Source organism: Neocloeon triangulifer, unplaced genomic scaffold, assembly GCF_031216515.1.
Source record: "Neocloeon triangulifer isolate White Clay Creek 2 clone unplaced genomic scaffold, ASM3121651v1 ptg000002l, whole genome shotgun sequence".
NCBI classification, from domain to species: domain Eukaryota; kingdom Metazoa; phylum Arthropoda; class Insecta; order Ephemeroptera; family Baetidae; genus Neocloeon; species Neocloeon triangulifer.
In genome coordinates, this window is record NW_026775545.1 from 9,053,074 (window position 1) to 9,077,513 (window position 24,440).

At 36.7% G+C, this 24,440-nt stretch overlaps 2 long non-coding RNA genes across 2 annotated transcripts in view; one reads left to right on the forward strand and one right to left on the reverse strand.

The window, feature by feature from the left end:
• Positions 1-24,440, forward strand: part of LOC132205144 (uncharacterized) — a 216,429-nt gene that overhangs the window by 172,661 nt on the left and 19,328 nt on the right. The gene's annotated exons all lie outside the window — the stretch shown is intronic.
• The window catches only part of LOC132205150 (uncharacterized), a 59,519-nt gene that overhangs the window by 1,244 nt on the left and 33,835 nt on the right, over positions 1-24,440 (reverse strand). The window lies entirely within an intron of this gene.

A 24,440-nucleotide genomic window follows, 5' to 3' on the forward strand; every position in this document is an offset into this window, starting at 1 on the left:
TGTTACTTAATTTTAATTTATTTTAAAAACTAATACATTCAAAAATAAAACATATAATTTATTTTTATATTATTTATTTATTTTATTTATTTCAGTTACTTATTTTATTTTAATTATTTTGTGAACAACATAAAACCTTTTTTTATTCTAAATAAAAATGTGTCCTTATTTTATTCAAATTTTAAATGTATATATAATAATAATGTTGCATTATGCTAATGAAAGATGTCTAAAGTGTATAAACTGAATTTTGGTACCTAGTATAAATCGCTCTATTTTTCACAGTAAAATTAAATTATTGAAGAATTATAAAATCAAATGTGGGGATTTAGTTACTAATAATAGCATTAATCATCAAAAAACAGTTAGATGAAATGCCTCAATATTTGCAAAGTAATATGTCTCAAATAAGAAAGAACATTTTTATTGCAGATTACTATATTTCAATTATTGAAGCACTTATCCAAATTAGGAAAACTTGACTTAAAACTAGAGGGGATGAAGGGTTTAAAAACTGTATTAAGTATTGATCAAAAAACGTCATTTAACTCTAAAGAATTAAATATTTGCTCAAAATTCAAACATGTTCCTTGCTGCCAAGTAAAAAACGCTTGCACGAGTATCTTTCATGTCTCGCCATGAAGTGCAGCTCGTAAAACGTGTGCACGAAACGCGAAACGAGGCATAGGATGGCTTCCCAGAGTGGAGAAAGAGAAAAAAGCGCAAATCCAGGCTGCGCGAAGGGAATATATACGCGGTAGCTTTTCTTTTTTCAGCTCTTTTTATCTGGCAGTGGAAATCGCGATATCATGGAAATGCTGCCGGTCTATTGACTGTGGAGACATCGGCGACGTTTTCTTTTATTCAGTTCCACTCCATTTAGCGGAGAGAAAGAGCGGCGAAGCACACACAGGGCCAGAGAGCAGCTAGCGAATGCCAGGAATGCCGCATGAGAGATAACACCCTTTCACAAAATCTTAATGCTTCCAAGTATTTCTTTACAAATAATAAAAAGGAAGCGCGAAATGATGAGGAAGTCACTCCATAAAAGCCGCGCGGCGTGCGCGAGAGAATAAATTTTTATTGCTTGTTTTTATTACACGCTGCCAATATATAAAGAGCTCGCGGAGGGCGTTCGTTCGACGAGGCACTTGAAAATCATAACGCATGTCCATCAAATGTCTCGCCGTATTTGCCCGACACTCGCTCAAACGCTTTCCGAGTGGCTGCTTTGACACATAAATCAGTCTGTCGCAAAACAGGAAGCTCATCAAAATAGTAAAACAAAAATGGCAGGTTATTATTAACTCAATTTCAATTCAATTCATCTCTTAATTGTGTGCCCCTTTCAGAATGAAAGTATATTATTATTGTTTATTCATCTAATTGTAAATCGTAAATGATTTTGATGAAAAGTGCATAAAGAGTTAGTTATCTTTGACATAAATAATTGTTATTGTTTAAAAAAAAAAATTCAACGAAAATTGCATAAGAAATGTAAGCAACAACGTATTAAATAAAGATATAAGGAGTTTACAGTTAATTAAATGTAAATAATTAAACAATATTTTATGATTGATAAATTATATGTTGACATATTTATTTCAATTTGAATTTTATTTAATTTCTTTGTTTATTTTTTAATACAACTCTGAAATATTTAATACAATATGATATGACTGTTTTAATTACTTTGCATTATGTATTAAGAGCAAAGATCATATATATAAATATTTGATAAATATATATAAAACATTGCAGTATATCTACACTTCATTCTTAACCAAGGTGATATAATAGCGCCTTGCTGATGTATTATTTAAATGTTGTGAAAGTAGTAATTCATAAAATCAATTGATGATATCTATTCATTCATACGCATATATTAATTAAATTTGATTTCTTTCCATGATGCTCATCATTACTTATCCATGAATTAAAAAAAAAAAACATTTTTCGGAAGTAGATTTATTTTATAATTTTTTTATCTGTAAACATTGTTACACATTGTTTGAAAAGCAGGGAAACCCTATACACATGATGAAGTATGCAAGAAGATATGGGCTCGAATGGGCTTTTTGAAGTTCCTGGACGACTCCACAAAAAGGGTGTTGCCCTTAAGGAGCAGTTTGCCGAGAGGGAGGAGGGCGACGTTAGTCTCAAGCTGCGAGCGAGCTCTGGCAGGGTCTGAATTGAGTTTGAATGAGTCGGGCATAAAAATGCTGATGCCACAATTCCCATCCGGCTGAGCCATCCACCTAATCCGAGATGTTCTCCACATAATTAATCGCCAGCGGAGGCCGTTATTTTTTACAAGGGCGCAGTGAAAGTTAGTTTTCCATCTCGGCTCGCAGGAAATGGAAAAGCCTGCGCCCGCCAGAGGATTGATACGCAATTTCCAGCGGCCATTACACCCCTTCATTGAGGGACCTCGGCAGGAAATTGCATTTTCTCCCCCACGGCCTACCCTGCGCGATCGATTCAAAAAATGCCGCCATATTGGGGTTTGCGCGCGCGAGAGCAGCAGTCTAGTGCGCGCGGGATGATTTTTACTGCGCGTATCAACGATAATGATAACAACTTGATCACGTAATTGACCTTCCTCTCTTATTTTATTTAACCCCTATCAAAATAAAAGGTTTTGCTGGGCCGACTAGCCCTCTTGAATATTATTAGCCAATAAGCAATCGAGTAAAACACACTCACTGCTGCAGCTCTCTTGTGTAAGGAAAAGGAGAGCCGCTGCCAAACTGATTTTTTATGTCCGTGTTAACTTTTATTTGATGAACTCTCAACCGCCTCGTACGCAAACCGTTTCCCGACGCCTTCAATGGCCGAAAAGAAGCATTCGGCTGATGGCCGTTTAAGCTCTTAAAAGCTTGTTTTATTTTCACATCATATGGGTTCCTTATTGATATGTTTGTTTACAATTTGATTTACATCTGAATTCCAAAGTAAAATATTAAATATACACAAACTGAGCCAATTTTTGGTATTCAAAAATTTCAATTTCCTTGTCCTGTCTTTATTAAAATTCTTTTACTTTATGTCAATATTTTTTTATATTTTACAATACAAAATCTGGTTAAGAATATATAGTATACTGTGCGGTGCGAGTTCTCTCTGTGGAGTGTTATGTATAAGAAAATAATAGAAATTTTTTAAGACCTTATAAATTTATAAATTTTATAATAGTATTTATTTGAATTATTGTGTTATAGGAATGAATAATATGTATCTAATAACTTAAAGAAATAATTATGTAATTAAAATTTTAATTCACTTTCTCACAATAATCACGTTTATTAAAAAAAATCTTTTTATTTTTTAATATTATCTAGGTGAGCTAATTTATATTGTTTTTTCTAATCTTAAATTTGGTTAGAAAATAATATTAACATTTAAAAACACAATTGTAAACAAGTAACTTGGATCAAACAGTTTGATCCTTTGACTGCGTTTAACACAATTTATTAACAAATTTATCAGCACCATCAGGGCTGAAAAATGACGCGTAGATTTGTGAAGTTCATATGTGAGGATTCTTAGCTTAATATAAACACACTGAAAATAATCTTTAAGAGCATCAGAGCAAAATTCGAGACGCCTAATGGAGCAATCTCGCCGTTTCCCTCCGACGCGCATTTGGCAGTCAAATGAGGAAGCGCAACGCTTCTCGAGAGAGGGTACGTGTTCCTATGAGCATGTACAACCAGCAGTGCGTGGTGTAGGGTCGAGAGTGTGTACATACAGGGTATACATGCATCCGCCGAAACACTACACTCGGGGCTAAATGGCACACACAGCGCTGCAAAAGCGAGAGAGCTGATATCACAGCTCAGAGACTCCCCAAACTGGCATCGAGATAAACACGCTGGCAATGGCCTATCAAGTATATTTTACGACCAATCACAAAAATTGCCGCGAGTACTTCTCAGATGCGAATAAATAGGCAGTTGGAATAAAAAATATTGAGATCAGCGGCACCGATAAGCGGGCAAAAAGGAGTAGCATGAATTGCGACGCTGAAGAGAGAGCTGTATTGGCCTTTTGCATTTTTTTTATCGCACGGAATTACGAAAGAGCAAGATGTGGTGCTCTTATGTGGTAATTTATTTTATTCGGTGTTGAAAATTTCATTTGCATAAACGGCACTTGCCCTGTGCATTGGGCAAGTAAAATATTTTAAATTAAAAAAAAAATCATGTACCGTTTTTAAAGCAAATTATAAAATAAATAAAATTTTCGATTCACATGAATAAATTTGCCTGGAAGAAAATCAGTTATAAAAAATTATTTATAGTTTAAATAAAAATTTAAGAGGGTAAAAACTTTGAACTTGTATGATTTTTTTTTTACCAATTTGCATGTACAAATTTATATGAGATTTATAATCAACCTTTATTTGAGTGTTTGAGCAAAATTTATTTTGGTCTTTATTAAATTTTCAATTTATAAACACAATTTGATCTAAAAGTTAATATTTATTTAAACTTTGTTTGCAAAATTTGCTTCAATTTACTAATCCAAACAGACATTATACGATTCTTCTTATTGACCACTCAATTTTATTTGCAATCTTTAGACCAAACATATTCAGACCAAAAATGTATTTCCAATATAATATATTCCTATTTGCAAAAGAGACGCACAGAGGGCAAGAACTGGAAAAATCCTGTATTTATCGGCGTTCTCAGCGGTCCTTTATTCTAATTTATCCAGAATCCTTTTTGCAATTTGCTCCGTGTTAGTGAGACCAGTTAGTTCTGCTTTGGCTGACGCCTCTGGCTAAATAATTGCCGCATTATTGTGAGCTATGCCATATTGCCTGGCCGGGGCTAAACGAAAATCTACGATTCCGCGGGATTTGCCCTGTGCCATGTCGGCACCCACCGCGCGCGCGATTTATCGTTTTATTTCCCGGCGCAGTGAAGCAAGGTATTATTACACACGTTTCCACACGACTTGTGGGAGATGTGTATTTATGAATATTATTCCGAGAGGTATATTTTAACATTTATACTCGGTGGGGAAAAGGGTTGGAAACGACTCCCTGAAGGGCCGCCGAGCCGATTTATCACCGAGGCGCAGAGAGGTGACGTTTCAATTCAAGACCGTTGCCGTAAAAAACTTTGCCATCGGGTGAGGGAGACAACTCAATATTTATAATATCGAATATCGCAGGAGGAGTTTCTCTTGTACGGCTGAGAGTTATTATTTGGAGCTGCTGCGCAAGAACAGATAAGGAATAATGGAAAACTCGCCTTTTAATGCGCCTCCATTCCTATATCAAGGGTCGTTTCTCGCCGGTGAAATTTATTCAAGCACTTCGGCGAAGACACTTTTTCTTCCGAAACGGGCAGAAGAATTCGTTGTTGGGCAAAAATTAAGAAATTATTAATAACCGCCAGGAATCCAATTAAAATGCTTGCACGATCATTCGCAAAAGCGATTTGCGAAATGTATTTTTTTTTTTGGCTGGAATGCCAATTTTTTTGCCAACGTGCAGGAGATGGGAAATTAAAATTTCAAATTTAATTTGGCTGATGAGAGCATATTTAATATTTTTTTGCGCAACGACGACGCTTGCTCTCTCGCGGAATGAAGTAGCGATGCAATTATTTTAAGTGGAACGGGCACTTGTTCATGGCGCATTACTTTTTACAGCGCTCATTTACTTGGCTCAAACTTATTTTCGTGCCGCCTTTCTTCTCTCTCATATACGCCGCGCGCACAAATGTAAACAGCAGCTAAAGGAGAGCATCAGAAAAGTTTAATTAACCTTTTTCCGGAGAAAAAAAAACGAGCAGGACATCTCTCGCGCGCGCGAAACAAAAAACGGCAGCGAGGCGGCACGGCAATTTCGGTCCTTCTTCTCTGCACGCTATTTACAATCGCTAACGCCCCTTTGGGGGCTGTAAAGATAAAGGTTTTGCATTTCCCCACGACGATAATTACTTTTCTTGAGAGCTTTAATGAGAATTTGCGTTAAAAAATGTCTGCGAGGCAGAGAGAGAGAAGCAGCTTAGCACGCTGTGCGCCGCAGCAAAGAAAGTTTGCCGAAGAGAGGGAAAGAGAGCAGGGAGGCGCCCGTGCTGTTTTATCTCCAAAGAGGATTACTTCGTTAAAACTTTGCACTTAAATTTCGGGATTCAGAACAAACACACACGTGCCCATTATAATTGCAAATGTAAAAGGAATACATTCTCAAATTTCAAAAATACCACTCCCCCTGGCGTTATCAAAATTATTTCAAATAAGGGCGTGATGAATAAAGTAAGCGTAATTATGTGATTTGGCGCTGCAAATAGATTTTTTTCCGCCGATCCTTGAATTGATTGAAAATTGAGAAAACAGAAAAAGCATTGCTCAACGCGCTTTAATATCTAGAAAATAAGTTTAAAAATTAAATAAAAGAGCTGCCTTAACACTTAATTTGACGTGACGCAAGCTGAGCTTTTTTGTTTTGCACTTTTTTCCGCCGATCGTTGAAATTATCAAAAATTGAGAAAACAGTCAAAGCATTGCTCGAAGTGCTTCAAGTGCTACAATATCTAAAAAATAAGCTTTAAAAAAAGAGCGGAACAAAAAAAACTCAGCTTGCGTCACGTCAAATTAAGTGTTAAGGCTGCCCTTTACTTTAAGTTTAAACCTTATTTTCTAGATATTATTGCGCTTCAAGCAATGCTTTGATTGTTTTCTCAATTTTCAATAAATTCAGGGATCGGCGGAAAATAAGAGCAAAACAAAATAACTCAGCTTGCGTCGCTTCTGTTCTTTTCTTTTAGAAAGTCACTATTTACATGATTGTTGGACTGCGTGCTAAGCTAAAGTGAGCTGAAGTAAAAATCAATGAAGAATCCGCTCTCTAGATCTGACTCAACGATTTAGCAAACAATTGTGAAACAATCTTCAATTATCAGTGAAGACTTATTGTAGATTACATTAATACGTTTTAGTAAATCATTATGTAATGAATATTGCGCGTACTTCTTGCTCATATTTTTTATTTATCACCATCATATCTGAATTGCTGCTGGTGCTGGCAGGTACAAAACGCTTGCATAAAAACTAAATAATTACCCCCGGCATTGCTGCATAATTTGTAAAGAAAAGCTGACTCGCACCACGCCATGGCCATAAATGAATGCTCACTCCATCATTGTTTCATGCGCTGCGAATTGACTTTTGAATTTTAATTGAATCAAAAAATGCGGGCCGGCAATTGACTTTTTTTATCTCTCCCAGCAATGGCCATTGTTTTATTTTTGAAATTGCCCTTCGCAGCAGCAGCAACCACAGCGATGCGGGCAGCTGCGGAAAAAGTACGCAGCAGTGTGGTGTTTCGGCGCGGGTCCAGCGGTGGCGGCAATGCGAAAATGATGGAGCTGGCGAAAAATTCTTTGCTCTCCGCACCAAACAATGGGCCATAAAGGGCATTCAGAATAAATTATTGCCAAAGCCCCACGAGTTGGTCCGGCAGAACGCAACATACACGCACGCCAGCCTCTCTATTATTGCCTCCCGTGTTTTGATCGCACAGAGAGAGAGCGCAGGGCAAAAATCGGTAGCTCGATGGGATGATGCGAGAGAGTGCAATAACAGTAAAATTTAATAGGCCGTTTGATTGGATGTATGGCGATGCATGCAAACATCAAAATAGCGGCCCGATAGGACCTTTATTGAAAATAACGCCGACGAGTAATTTAGAGTGAAAATAAATGCGTGATAAGAGAGAGCTGCGCTGGTGCTGCAAACGCCCCAAATGCCATCAGCCAGCTAGGGTGGCGACAATGCCCGAATTTGCGCCCTCGAGGTGCGGCTCGTTTAGGCGAGAAAATGCTTCCTGCATCGCTTCCAAGATGAACTGCTTGATGACTTTCATACAATCTTTTGGCCAGATCGAATTACAAGGAAGGTAATACTTTATTCAACGGGAAGATATGCACGCATTAAAAAGAAAAGAAGTGAAAATTTTTTAAATAAATGAATTAATTTGTAACAATAAATTTTAATCAATTGTTTTGTTGCTTAAATATTAATTAAAATCAAAACACCTCGTCATTTTAATATTATTTTTTTAATAAACTGTTAACTACTTAACCATCTAACTGCTCAATATCAGCTCTGGGATATAATTATTTATTGTTATTATTTAAAAAGTATAATAATTCAATTGTTACGGATAACATGCTACGAAAATATTATGAGTATGGCAATCAAGTCAATGGTAATAAGCCAGTGACAGTAACCACATAATATATTGACAGCGATTTATGAAATCGTTTAGGTTTTTAAATTAGAAGCCTGCATCAATGAATTGAGAGTCTTGAAAATAATTTATGTTTAGAGCAAAATCTGAAAATAATAAGAAATTGTAAAAGTTCAAATAAATAAAAAAATTAATAAAAATAAACCATTATTGTATTAAAGTATAATGAAACTTAGAAACGTTTTTTTATGTGGCTCCATGTAGCGAGAATTTTAATTTATTTTGTCATTCCACAGCAGAAGCTATTAAAATCAAATTTTAAAGCAATTGTATTCTTCAAATTATGTTTTAACTGCGATTTCAGGACAACACATTAATTGCTACATATGATTATTTTTTGAGAAGGTTATTTTTGGAAATTCACGTTTTTTTTAATGAATATTTAAAATTATAAACAAAACGTTGTTTTGCTCAAATTCTACCCGACTAAATTAAATACAACAAAAATTGATACTAAAATCAACTATAAAACGCTCTAAAATACATTATGAAAAAAAGCTTTGTCAATATTTTACATTTAACTTTTGTAAAACGTATTATTGCAACCAATAAATTATTGTTAAAACATTTTACCTCATGAACCCCCTTTAAAGTTTGGCAGATTTGTGTTCATCGACACAATTGATGGAGTGTGCAAATTAAATGGCTGGTGCTCAAGCTCGAATGCTCCCCATCTTTGAGATGAGAAGATCGTCCTTTGAGAAGGTGGCGGAAAATAACTCGGATGGGCCGTCACGCGGCGCTTGAATTTATTGCAAATGGCTTTTCTGAATAGGAAAATGCTTTATCCTGTGAAATATGCAGGCCCGCCGCGCGCGTAATAAGACCAACTTTAGCTCCCCTCTAATGTACTTTTGAAAAGTTAGCGCCGCCGCTGGAGGCGCAATATATTTTAAAACTATGCGCTCTTCTTATTATACTGAGCACACACACAAGGAAGAAAGTTGCCTTCTCCGCCGAGCTGCTGCTGCCGGGGCGCATTATTAAGATTTAGCTTTTGCGAGCGCCAAGTGTTGCAATACATAAAGCACACCTTTATTATATTAAAACGGAGCATGCGGCACTCGCTGCCGAGAGGCGCACACACACACCCCGCCGGCCTTATTAAATTTATCTCTACGCCAGAAAAGCAATAATGGAATTCTCCGAAGATGCGGCGCAAATTCTGTTTGCTCAGCCCAAGCCGTTACTCTCAACTTTTTTTAACAGTGGCTAAAAATTTATCGAAACTGAAAGTGAACTCTGCGTCCATTCAAAAGCGTCCTGATATGAACCTAAAATTAATTCCCAAATATTTCATAAAGCTTTAATTACCTTTATTATTTTTCTGGTTTAAAACAATTAGTATTCCTCTTTCACCTAAATATAGACATTAATGGCGGAGTTATAAAATTTTAAAATTATCAACAGTGGGAAGTAAAAAAAAAAATATTTTACGAAATGAAAAAAAAATGAAACCGGGCTTAACCTCGTAGAAAAAATTAAAAATATATAAGAAAAACTGACAACAAAAGATGGCCTGCTGGTCTCTGCTTCATATTAATATTATATTTATACTTAATTACACGCCAATTTATTGGAAGAATATAATTTTTATTATAAAAAAGATAATTTTAAGTCAAAGAAAAAAATCCATTTTTATTTTATATCATATCGATAATTATTTTACCATTTGATTCAAACTCCCTCTCTTTGTATTCTAATTCTCATGGATGGATTTTCACGGAGCTCTGTTGTGTTTATCCGTCGATTTATGGGCGATATAAAATTTTACAATGTTTGCTTATCTACCCCAGCAGCAGCAGCAGGTAAATAATGACACAAGCAGTGCTATCCGGCGATATTTTTCGCCTATTTATTCACGTGTGCGAATACCAATTGCACACTAAATCAGCCGTAAGCGCTTTTACAACTGCATTTTTGCTCTCTGCCCCCCGTGCTCCGCTGTCCGCTCTAATGATGATCATAATCCGGCCGAGATAAATGCCAGCTCGCGGACCAACGAGCGACAAAAACGCCCAGCAGCAGCGCATAATCGTCATTTTTGCCGCTGCATTTTGTTTTGTTTTGCCTGCCGCGGTCAAATGAAAATGAATGCACGCTCGTTTTGTGCAATTAAACATGCGGCCACTGGCAGTGAAACTTATTTTCCTTCATTAGTTCCGCACATAGCAAACAGAATTTTGCGGAAATGATACGACCTGCAAATACAGGCTACGCTGGAATAAGTGAAATTTTCAGCAATTCTTCTTCTAATGTTCTTTTTAATTATAGTCATAGTCACGATTTTCAGATGCGTTAAAAAATATCAATAATTTTTAAATTTTATTCACTAATCGAAAATGTGAACATAGATGAAAACGGCAAGAAATTTTGAGAAAACAGTGTTACATTTTCTGTTCATTTCTATTCAAAAACAGAGAGCTTAATTTGCTTTAGAATAGTAATATGAATAAAACAAACAAGGAGAAAGCCTGTTTTTGTCACCCAATGAATTTCTTCCTATGCACTTTTTCAATCAAATTTAAATTGATTATTAATAAAATCCTTCTAATTTCTTGATTCAGATTGCAAAAGTTTTATAATATAATAATAAACCAAAAAAATTATTTAAGGTTTCAAATCATCAATATTTTATTTTGTTGAAATTCTTTACAAAAAGTTTTATATATATGATGTAAACTCATGGTAGTGATGGTTTCCTAGATTATAAATCAAATAAGTCGCTAATTACATTATAACATATAATACATAATTTCATTGATTTCCCTAAGCAACCTGTTCTAGAACGATAAAATTAGATTTGTTTTTCCTCGTCCTTTATATTGCCCAATTTTTAAATTAAAAAAATTTTAGAGTAAAATTCTCTGTAATATTTCCTGTATTTTTCGTAAGATGGGTAAAATTATCAGTCCTATATCAAGATCATTAAAAAAAATGTGCTGAAGTTTCATAGAATATACATAAATTAGCGACTGAAATATACAAATTAATTGAGTACAAATGCACAATAGTTTTTTTTTTATTTTAATTTGTTTTTTAAAACCTAATTTTCCTTTATTAAAAATGTGAATCTCCTGTTGTTTTTTCTTCCCTACGTTAGGAAGAAACGCAATAGCAAAATTGATTATTTTTTCGATCTTGATGTCAAGTGCGAGCACTGCCCACAGAAGTACATAGACGTACCAGGAATTGAATTACGAATTGTTTGGAGCGTCTGCATCGACTCGGGGATTAGAACAATGGGCAATCCGTATGCAAACGAGGAAATTGAGTTTTCAGTTTGCACAATTGCGGGCGGGACGATAAAAGGTTATTTATTCCAACGCTGGCGAACTGTAATTTCCTATGGGTATTATGAAGGATTAAACAGCAAAAGTTTTATCACTGGTAAACGAGTCTGCCGCGCTCGAGCTGTTTTTGCGGTTTTCTCATTTTACAACCGGCAAGAGACAGAAACAAACCAACTCTCTCGGAGAAACAAAGTGGCGGCGCTAATAATAAAAGATTATTCGAACAAAGGCCGCAATATCTCTCGCCTGCGTGCGACACTTTTTTTCTCGTCAGATCAATAAAATCTGAGGCGAACGAAATGAGTTTGTCAGACTTTTTCTTGTTTTAATTTTTACAATGCCTTCGGGAGACGCAATAAAAACGGCAGGATTAATTTTTCTGCAAATCTTCGACAACTGTAAAATGCAAATTCACTTTTGAATTATTCAACAGGGATGGCAAGAGAAGAAATGCAAAGCGCTCGGATTATTTGCTTCGGTAATTTAATTTGCGAATGCAAATTTCTCTATTCGATGCAAATTCATCCGACATTGGCAAAATTAGGTGTGGCGTAATTCAAAATATATTATTTCTTTCGACTGGAAAGTCTTTCTTAAAGGTAGAGATTTTTGCAACTCAGCTTTGCCGCGCAATAACGCCGTTTCGGCCTTTCATCACCCCGGTAGAGCAATTTCGAGCTATACGTGACTTCATGATCTTTTACGATTTCCAAAATATGTATGCGTTCTTGGGGGCGGATTTCGCTCTCGGCTGGCGGAAGCACTTTTCGAACGAGGAGGTGGATTTGGGAAAAGAGACTCGTAGCAGACTTATTTTATGCAAACGACGCGAGTGCTCTTTTTGATATTCACTGCACATTCGGGCCGAATGGAAAGCAAGCAGGAGAGCGGGAAAGAAAGAAATACATCCGTTTTAATATCTTTTAAAACAAACATTTTGAATGGAGGGTGCATGCAAAACAGCCAAGCAAAGGAGCAAAGCGAGGGCAGGGAAAGAGAGAGAGGAATCTCAAACATGCCTCCTTAATGGCTCAAACCTCCTATAGTGTTTATACTGCTGTGTGCTATTTCCAAAGACTATCTACCCTCTATGCAAAAAGAAATTATTCTAAATAAAAAAAAAACCACCTTGGAAACTAAAAGTATTATATTTTTTAATTTTTCTAATTACATTTATAAAAGCATTTAATTTCTTAATAGCAGTTTAGTAGTGTTTTATTAATAAAAGGTTTAATTTAATTTTTTTTTAATTTTCGATATAAGAAAGCTAAAAATATTGCTCTTTTTGTAATGAATGACTGTGTTCAACCAATTTAAAATATTTGATAATCAAAAATTTTATACAAAATTTCAGGAGAGAATACTTGAGAATAGTGATCTAGATGAAGAATGAATCATGCAAACTGGTGACGAGCTTTCGTACAATGTTATATTATAATAATAATATTTTTTGATTTCATTTCAATAAAATTTAAAAATAAATAACAAGAAAATCTAAATATCACAGATTACAGACAAATATGTCTTTGAAATTTTCAAAAATTGTGTAATACCAGCTCATCTCAACGAAGTTCAGTTTGGTAGTTAATTATTTTAATGTCAGGGCCACTTTTATCCCATATAATTAGTATACAAAGGAAAAAAGTCAAATTAAAAAGGAAAAAATAGATAGCGATAATTGCAAAATTTTACGAATACAACCTTTGTACTTAAAACTTTACAATAAAATTTTGGAATTTAGTTGAATTATAGTAAAAAATCAATCAATTTTCCTAAATGAATTTAAAATTATGTGCAAAAGACAGCATGAGAAAGAAAGTCTGAAAAAAGCTTTTGCATAAATATCCGTTTAAAACGGCTGCAAATCATAATTTGTATTTAGATAAAATAATTCATTATCACAACTATTATTTGTATCTGCAGGAAATAGGAACGTAATGACGGCATGAATTGAACTAATAAATGAACTATTTTCCTTTTCATTCTTATGAATATTTTGAAAAGCTCTCTTTTCTGGGAGTTTTAATTAAATTTCAAAACCTGCAACACGCTCCGCCCTCGACTCGGAAAGGCAGCGATAACTCACGAAACTTAATTAAAGATGCTGTTTTTAATTAGAATAAGAGGGTGGGCGAAATGAATGTATGTGTCGGCGGAGGCGTTCTGCAGGAACACATTCCCAAATGGCTGTGCGCCCGGGAATGTGTGTATCCAAGAATATGAATGCATGTAATTATAAGAAGCGCTCGGCGGCGTGCGAGGAGTTGTGATAATGAACAACATAACTCACGCGGGTCACGCTCAACAGCCCTTTCTGTGTTCTCAGGATAGCAAGTGGCGTCGCACCCTTTGCCGGGCTGTGCACTTTGCGGTCCGGGAAATTGCATCTTACACGCGAGAAATCTTAAGTGGCGTTTGGAATTAGTTAACGGTGCATCACGGCAGAAAAACGTCCCCCGGGCGAAATTACACTTTGAGCTGAAGGGTGAAAGTATTTTCTCGTGAAATTCAATTAGATTCTTTTAAACGCGCTCAACCCCTTGATGTGCACTAAAACGTCTCAAAGATGGCTCTTTATCGCCATGATGGCACTAACAGATAATTTTCTAAATCTCTACTTTGCCTAGTTGAAATAAGGGAGAGCTTTTGAAAGCAAATCATTAAAAGCGCAGATTTATTTAAATTGTAAAATATTGTCCAAAAATTTATTATTATTATAGTCAAAATCATCTGCCATATTGGAGGACTATACCAAAAATTACAAAAACTGTTTTCACAAAATTATTTATTTCCACTTCTCAAATTACATCGCTTCTCCCCTCTTATATCGTTTCAAATAAATAAAATAGGACTTTGACGAATTATTTACAACATCTGCGTTAAAAACTCGGTGGACAACATCGCATCTGAGAAAACACCGGCGGTTGGCGGAACGAAAGGCGGCATCGCAGCCATTAAAAATTAAACTCGCCGAGGAAAAATTACGCGTAGTGGCGGCGCGTCTGAGGGGGCCACAATAGGGAATAAATTGGAATTGAGGACTTAATCACCGGCAGCGCGGCCCATTCGGATTCCTGCTGGGACTTTTGTGCTGTGTATTTTTCCGCCTAGACAACTTCATCATGCTGGAAATAACCATTAATTACCGCTCCAAGGCTGTTATCCCCGCCTACAACGTACAACTGGTTCGTTAAAAAGCGGCGGCCGTACATAAAGTCGGTGACATGATGGATGACCGAAGCGAGTTCGGACGGCGAGGGGCTCCGTTTTCCGAGGGTTCCTCTAATCCTGCTCCGAAACTTCCCCTCAAGCCAAGTACAGGTTGATTTTTTTATCAATCTCTCAAATTTCTTAATTAACTCATGAAATTCTCTTCACATAGGCGAAAAATTGATATTTTAATTAACGGCCAACTTTAATTAGAAAATGGCCACTTTGGCTTGTGCTGAAAAGATGCAGTCGGAGAGAGTGTATGAAGATGTGCGGCTGCATTACGATCGTAATTTTTTAGTGCTCAACAGTAAAGTTTAATTTTACTGCGCAGCGTCTCTCCTGCTTGTATGCACGCAGATCGACTCTGAATTTGCATGAAAAGCTCCTTTTTGAATTGCTCATTTGAGATTATAATTCCGTTCTTGGATTCCAAGCAGTCAAAACGCAGCATTTGAAAAGGTCGGGCCGACTCCATTATCGGGCAGTTTGGTTTTTTTCGCAATCAAGCGAAAAGGTTCGCCGAGCAAACAAGCAAATGTCTCTTTTTAAGCCTTGAAAGCGACCGAAAATAAAGAGAGAGAAACGTAATTCTTGCCCGGGATCCCATTATGGTAATGAAAACATCGCATTCTAATAAATAATTCCCAGATTGCGATAATGGGCATCGGGTTTTTTACGTCCTGCCGAAAGAATGATTCTTTCTGCTTTTTTATGCCCGGGGAAAGAGTTGAAAAGAATGTTGTGTGTTTGGGAAGTCGGTGTCCCGTCTCTCTTTTCGCTGGCTGAGCACACGACGACGCGCCTGCTTGTTCTATGGGGTCACTATTATGTGTCGGGAAATAATCGTAAATCTACGCACAAAAGTTGTGCAAAGCAAAGCAACCCTCTCTGCGCAGGAATAATAAAATGTCCTCTGCATAACTTCTTCCTCTCTCTCTCTCAGCTTTTGCTGTGCTTGCAGAGCGCGGCATGAAAAGAATTCTGCTCGCCTCTCTGAATTCCATGAATTCTAAAGAAACGAATATAATAGTAAAAAAGAAGCGGACGAGAGAAAATAATAAGAAAAGAAGAACCTTGACTGCCGCGAGTGAAGGCGGACGGCCCGTGTAAAAAAAAGAGGCACAGCGCCTGGAATTTCAAGAATTAGGCAGACTGCACGACTAGCTTGTTGTGCGTGATGCATAATTTCAACAAAAATTCACTTACTACAAAGTTTTTCAGTTTAAAACATATTCGTTTTTATAATTAACTTTTGAAAAAATCGTTACCCTAAATTACTGAAAATTCAATTTGAAATCGTTGAATCATAACACTCAAAATTAATTTACCAGTTTCTTGAGATTAAAGAAGTTTATATTTTTAATTAATTTTTCAACATTTTCAAAATTTTTAAACAACCATAGTAATAAACTTATTATTTTATATTATTGCATAATATGTATATATTTACTGAATATCTCTCTTTTGGAAATTTCAAGATTTTTTATAGTACCGTCAAGTCCGACGTTATAAAAGCTCTTCTTAAGTTATCAAGATTCCTCTGTTAATTGAATTTGCGCCCAGAATCAATTAACCATGGGCTGATGCAAATATTTATCGTTCGCGAGTCATTTAAACTTGGGGTAAAAGAGGAATAAAGAAAAAAATAAATGGCCCATTCGCAAGATTGCCTGCGCGCGCGTTATTTTTCCCTTTACGGCCTCGCAGAATCCCTTTTCCAATTTTCTTCTTCTGCTTCTTCTTTCATACACGTGCGTCTAAGTTACGGCTCCTTTTTTCTTTCCCGGCCATTTCTCCCGTGCAGCCGTTTTGTTTTAATGCTTCACTGGCTGAGGAATGGGGCAATTTGCTCGAGAAAGAACACCAACTTTCCTCCCCGAGCCGCCGCTGCCTCGTGTGTGTTTTTATCTGCTAAGTGCATCACAGGTGGTTTATTTCCAAACACCGAACTTCGTGTGAACCGAAAGTTTCCTAACAGCCCCCCTTTCCGATATCATTTTCTTGCCCAAACTTTTATACAAATTTAATTTTTGCACGGTATATAACAAAAGAAGTTCTTTGAGGTCACGTCAGCATTATTTTCGCGAAATGATAAAAGAAAAGGGTCTCTCTGAGTGCAAAAGTGTAATTGAACTTTATCCCTTAGGCATGCAAAAAGAAAGAGAACGGAAAAGGACGTTCTGGATGGATAGATATGTAGCAGCGTTAGTTTCACCGGCGGCAGGATCCATCTCACTCGGCCTCCCTAGGGAAATTTTTAATGGAAAATGGAAAAGTTTGTCGGAGGAAACGAAAAGAAGGTGGAGAGGAAAAGGGCGGCTGCTGTTCTGTCGGCTGGGGAGTTGCCGAGGCCTCTCTGAAAAACAACTACCTGCAGTGAAAATAGCACCTTTGAAATTGCACCAGCCCGCTTGGTTCTCAATAAAGTGAAAATTTCCACTGCGCGAAAATCCTATTTAGATGCTAATTTTGAATTTCGAGAAAAGGGCAGAATACACTTTACTGCTGCAGAGACCGAATTAATTCTCTAGTTCGTAGAAAACACAATTTTATGGGAGTTTAAATTTCCTTTTTAATATTCATGAGTTTCAACTGTTGGAAATTAGTTTTTTGCATGTCGGACAAGCAAAAAGTTTGTGTTTGTCAAGTGTTTTTTGGGTGTTTGGATGGATGTTGATCTGCGATGACAACACGCAATATAATGTGCATATAAAACCGAGCTCGCCCGCATCCCTCTCTCGGCGGGGTGCAAATCAATAGAACCAGAGCCGCCCCTCGAAAGAGCATGCGCGCCGCCATGCAAGAGAGACGCGTTCTCTCAGCAGCGCCGGCAATTCCACCCCCTAAAACATGCGCATTTTAGGGGCTGATGCACCATCAGAGCGAGCTCTAAAACGACCTCAGAGTACTCATTGTTGGTACTATAAAAACTATTGCGAGGGCAGTTGAGAAAGCGCAAAAAGGATTTTCTAAATGAAGACAGGTGGTCTTGAGAAAAATTTCATCACTCGTCACGCGCCAAATTAAGTGCCCCACGCGCGAATTTTGCTTTTTAAACGCTGCCGTATAATAAAATTGAATTTTACAGCAGTTTTATTGCGGCGTTATGACCTCGTATTCATAAACTTCAATTTAAGTGCCGCATAAATCTCTATATTTGGCCAATCTGGCCGAATGTTCAGTACAGAGAGAGTCTTCTGAATTAAAAAAAATACCTTAGTGTTCACAGTTTTAGCGTGAAAAGTTGAAATGAAATTTTTTGGCACGGTTTTATAAACTGAATATTCTAAATGAAAACTGAATATTTTGTAGGAAAAAATCTTAATTTAAAAATATCACCTTTCTAACAAATCGAATTTTCAATATATTTGAAATGTTATATAATAAATCATTATTTGAATTACGGAAAATGTTTATTTGCATTAATTTAATCTCAGTTCTAGCTTTCGAAATGCATGGGAGAAGCCGCGTCCCATGATGGCCGCAACCAGTAGCGCGATGGCCGATGCTCGAGTGAGCGCTTCTCCCGAGCTCGGAAACCCAGCTCATCTGTTTTCCACATTACTGGCGTTAAAAATTCATAAAATATTCCAATTCCAGAGGAATTTGCACGAATTGAAATTATTTCCTTTTCTATAATAAATAGCAAATCGATACTGTCCATTAGATAATTTGCTTCTTGTTGAACAATAAGGCCATTTTCAAAATTAGTTTCCAGGTTGCGTGCCGGGGGCCGGTACACAATACGCGCACGCGGGAGGACGAATAAAATAATACTAATGGCCTTCTGTTCGCCCACCAATGATATCAAAAGCTCCTTTCCGAAGCAGGTTCTCTCTGCGTGATTGATCACCTCTCGGGCGGGACCAATGAAACGAGCAAACAAAAGCCACTCCAAACCCAACCGCAGAGCCAAGGCTATCTTCTGCCCAGGAGAGATTAATCAGCAGCAACTCTACAACTCACTCTGTCGCCGCCAATTAAAATAAAATCAGGCAGCACTCCATCTCTCGCTCCATTTTTAGAAACTAATTAGCCCTGGAGTTTAAAACCAAATTATCTCAAATTTATACACACATGCGAGAGATAAAAAGCAAAGTGCTTAAAAGTGTATAAAAAGAGAAGACTAACCTGCTTAATTGATTTTGGAATTTCGCCACTCTGGAGAACGAATTTCGGCCACGTTTACGGAGCATTTTCGTGCATTTGTGTGCTCTTTTGGCGTCCTCAACATCCGGACTGAGGGCCTAGTCCGGAGAGCTCGACGAGATTGGTCGTGATAACCGCCATAAGGCCTAATGCTAACGGCCCTGACGGCTCTGTCATCGTAAACTCGCTTGACTGACACCCACAGCCGACGATTTTTTTTTTCAGAGACGCGCCTTTATATATGTTGCCCCAAAATAATATGAAAAATAAATAGAAGGAAAAGGCCGGAGCAACATTTGGAAGCCACAAACAGCAACCGAGGCCACTGGGTGGAATTATTTTGAACGATGGCCTCGTTGGATTTTATTATTCGCGCGCTGGCTGCGGTTGTGATAATGCAGGCCGAATTTCATTGCATCGCTTTAAAGGGAAAAGGGTGCGCGTTGTGTGGTTTGCAAAGCGTCCCGTGCACGAGCCAGCCAGAGGCCGTCAAACAGCCAAACCACCACATGAGCAGCCGACTTTTCAAAAATTATTGCTGACATGAAACAAAGTGGAAATTTGCTGGCGAGATCGTAAACCTTTCTCTCTCTCCTCGAACCGCAACATTCTTTCGTAAAAAACTTTGCAGTCTGCCAAAAAAATAATAATAACAACGCTCCTCTATACTAAATGATCAAAGAAAAAGGAGAGTAGGAAAAAAATTGACATTTTTATTAATTTAAACTGTCAATTCTGTAATTCACACTTATTGTTCCTTGGGGAAAACTAGTAAATAATGATGATCCTAAAGCCTAACCAGGCCCATAGGCTTGGCCATTCAAATTATATTACAGCGGGCCAGGTGTTGAGGATTTTGGATCTACCCTTTCGGCCCTCTGTCTCACCTCTATAACTTAATCAAGCTATAAAATATATCAAAAATTAAGATTATTATTTCAAGTCCTCTTTTAATTAAATAATACAAGCAGTTAAATAATAAAAATTTCACAAAAAATATTTTTTACAAGCTAAAAGAACTGCTTTGAGAGGAACATAATTTACTTTTAATAAAAATTTGTATTTTAATTTTCTGATTATTCTCAATTTTAAATATTTCACTTTTAAACCTTATAAAACCTAATTATTAGAAATAAAATTAGGAATGACATGAGGTCATTTTTTTCTTTATTTTTTTTTTTTAATATAGTTCCAAAGCATTCCAAAGCAAAGAGTTTCTTTATATATTTACTCCAATCTGGAGTGTATATAAATAAAATTTTGCTATCTTTTTGGTGCATGATTTTGTGTCAGGCTTCACAATCTGATTCATTGAGTGGCGGTTCGAGCCTTTCTCTCTTCTTTGAGGCGGCTCTCTTTCTTGATTTTGGCTGGTTTACTTCCAAGCCAATAAATAAGTCGTCGACTGCGCCGTTTTTATTTGTTTACATTTGGCGGATAAAAAGGAAGCGCGCGAGCGGGCGCGTTGTTGTATATATAATCTATTTTTTCTTTTCTCTCTCACCATTATAAATCTCATATGAAAATCTGTTTCGCGGCGGCGTGCATCTCATTTGTCAGAGTGTTTAATTTAGGCGCGGCTGGAGCGTCTTTGAAGTGCGCCAGTCTGCTTTCGATTTTCACTTTCATCGCCGTGAATGTCTCATCAGCTGCAGCCGCGATGAAAAACAAGTCAAAAGGAAAAAAAACCACCGCGAGTGACGCGCCGATCATTCACCAAAAAGCTGCTTTTCCAACCACACCAAGCAGCTGCCGGATATTTTATTTTCGGCTCCCTAGCTTAGCTCTCCATCTCGGACGCACACCTCATGAATCTGCTTTTCAACTGCTACTCGCGCTTGCATACGCAAACGAGTGCCACACCTCTTGTGTGCCTTCATTCACCACAACTATTTTCAACATCCCAACGCATATACAGGGGACGCGGGTGTGCCTATGCTATACGGAATTAACGCACCAGCAGCATTTTTGGAATTCTTTTCGGAAAATGTGTAGCCGGCATTTATTTTAACTCCCACGTGTGATTCAAGTTGAGCTGGATTTCGTTTTAGCATTTTGGAATTTGTGGGAATAAGGTTGATAGATTTATTTAAATTGTTATAGTATATTAATTTCAAATTGCGATTGAAAATAGGGAATAAAATTAGTGCATATTAATTTATATAGTAGCGCTCTATGAAGAAAATGCCAATGGATATTTTAATTTTCTTTAGGTGAATAAAGAAAAATGATTTTTCGCTTGAAATTTTTTTAGTGCACGTACCATTTCCAATTTTAATCGTTTCTCTTTGCGCGGGTATGTGACGAATTACAGGCAATTTCAATTATTCTCTTCAAATTTATAATTTACATTAATACAAAATAAAATTGGAGGATTTTCATTAGTTCTTAATTTCAATTTTTACAATATTTTAATTCAAATTCCTAATTTACGATTGATTTCAATTAGTTAGAATTTATTTTTATTTTAACAACGCAGAATATTTTTCCTGTGAAAATATGGTTTTTAAATAAATATTTCCTTAACAACAACATGGTGCAATTAAAACAGGCCTCTAGCTATATTTCTCAGTGTATGTCTCTCGCGATGCTTCGTAAGAAACTCCCTGGAGCATAGTATTTCATCTTTCTTGGTTTAATTTTCGAAGAGCGCGTTCCTCCTTTGTCTCCGAGGGGATGTTTTAATAATTCTCGAAGACGTGCTGATATTATAAGAAGAGAAGAAACGCACACGCAGCGTGTATAATAAAAACAGGGGGAGTGAATTTAATAAAAGACGCCATTTATGCATGTTGTTTTGGGCATAGGAGGAAAAAATGAAAACGGAAGAGAAATTTTGTGTCTTTTCTTCTTTTATTCCGCATATATACTGCAGCGGCCGAGAGCTTCCGCACAAAGGGGTGAAAGCTGCACCCTTTTGCTTCTCTTTCAAGATTTTTTTAGGAAAAAATAAACGGAGCGAAACCTGCAGCTCTTTTGTTTGTTTTCTCCGACTGGCCGTTCCGGCCGATAAATCTGAGCGCCCTTATCTCATATGAACATCGCAATGGCACGGAACAACTTCATTTCCAAAGACCCATTGCATTACAATAAGTCAGGACCGGGGATAGGGTGGGTGGACAAACGAACGCACTCCCCCGCAACCTAGGTGGATTCATGTTTAATACATAACAGCACACGCACGCACTTTGTGTTGGTTGAAAGGAGACGTTTTGGATGGCCAGAAAAGAGCCAAAGTCGGCCTCTGGGGAAGAGAGAAATCGCCGTTTGAATGTGGAATGGAAAATGAGGGAATAAATGTTAGGATTGGAAACAATAGTGTCCATTATTTTGGGAGTTTGTTATTTTAAAACAAATACATAAATTATTTTTAAAAGTAAACAGAATTCATCAGAGCATCAAAATGACTCACAATCTAAATGTCAGATGATGTTTTGAAAAAAAGTCAAATTCAACAAGCTGTTTAGAAAAATGTTAATATTTAAATATACATGACAAACATTATTTTTTAAAGGTTTTTTTTGTTTAACAAATTATTTAATTTAGTTCAAATTTCATATTTACTTTCAATATTATAGTATAAAATATAATAATATTTTTCAAATTAAAGTGAGGTTCTTTTGAAATCCGTTATGAATTTGTCCAACGTTTTAAATAATATCAAATAGATGGAAACTTAAAAAAAAAATATTATTTTTTTGTGCATTGCATAAATCTTTGATCTTATACAATTTGCAAATTTTATTAGTACTGCTGGAACGTGATTAATGCTCATCCATACTTGAAATGATTTTCTCTATAAAAAATATCTACAATTAATATAATAAAATTAAAATACAAAATGTGCGTTGCCCAATCTAACTGTTTTGACCAAATATAATCTTCTGCATTCTCGCTTCTTTGTGCAAATTTAACAAAGTGCAAAGCAGCGTTGCCGGCGAGTATAAAAAATGCAAATGCCCAACAATTGAAAAAAGTTATTTACAGAGCCGAGAATGGTGATCCCCTCAGTGCCTTTTTATGCGCTGCTCGCGCGCGCCGAGGCAAATATTCGATGCAAAGTATGCAAAAAGGGAGAGCGTGAGATGGAAAAGTTGGCTTGCTCAAGAAGCAGAAGAAGAGATAAAGGGAAATAAAGGCCGAGGGAGGAGCTGCGCGCGCGAGAGTTATTGTAATAGTTATGGAGAGGAATAACTCCTGCTCTGCGCGAAAGCCATTTGCATCTCTTTTCCTTTCGGAAAATGGGAAAAGAGCCTTTGGGATATGTATTTATTGTCCCCATCCATACATATACATACGTGCCTGAGACACTGCATTAAAAATGGGGTCACCAATAATATTTTATCTTCCTTTTCTCGCACAGAAAGGATATGTAACGATATAGAAACTGCAGCTCTGCGGTTTCCTTGACGGCCGAGAGAGAAGATCACACTTGGAAAAAGAAAATTTTATCTTCAGCGTTTGAAGATTTTTATGCTTACATACAAGAAATTTCCATGTCCAAGGATTTTCAGAAAATAAATTACTTATACATCAGTAAAAGTACATTTTTCTATAGTTTTACATATAGTTATAAATATTAAAAATAAATTTGAAGTATTTCAATACATAAATAAATTTCAAACCAAGCATTGAGACCATTTTATTATGTATCTAATTCACTAAGATGTTTAAAATTCTGGTAAAATATAATTATTTTATTACATTCATTAGTTTTTCACCTTCCTTTCTTTCTTTAAAAATGAAATTTACTTATTTTTTTCAGATCTTTTTTCTGAGACCTTAAAAGTTAAAATTTCTACGCAGCAAGCAGTACCAAAATTTACTACCCATTTTCGAAACGTCTCACTTAATTTGGCCGCCAGCCACTGGCTTTACGATTCGACGACACGAAATAAGAGACGGGTCGGAAATCTGCTCTCGGAAATCGGCGGAGATAAAATCATAAACGGCGGAGAGTAACTATATCGGCGTGCTGGCTAAAATGATCAAATATTTAAATAAGCGTGGCCCCAAATGGCTGCAAACCCGCAATCGAGCGAAGCAGTCGAAAAGAAGCGGCGGCTCCTCTTCTCGCTCTCCAGTCAGTCAGTTTTTATTTTCGCATTGGTCTAAAACTGTGTTTTTACGGCCACTTTGACGACTTGGCATACACAGAGAGCTGCGGCCCATAACAAACGCACTTATCCTTAACTGTATTGCCACTTTACTTCTAGTCTTATGATGTCATTCAATAAACCAAATCACCCATCAAAAGCCACTGTACAACTACCTCGACGCTTCTCTCTCTCACTCTCCAACCAAACATTTCATAAACAGGTGGTTTATTTTACTCAACCACACACACATATACGCGCATTCTCATCTATAAAAATTATCGTCGTCTCACTGCCATGAAAGTGAATTTTACAGCCATCAAATTGTTTCCAATTGCTCCCAGCCGTTGTGGATGGAAGAGATTGTCTTACGAATAGGCTATCAAATGTTTTTTGTTAAGGGTTTGCGATGAGTTG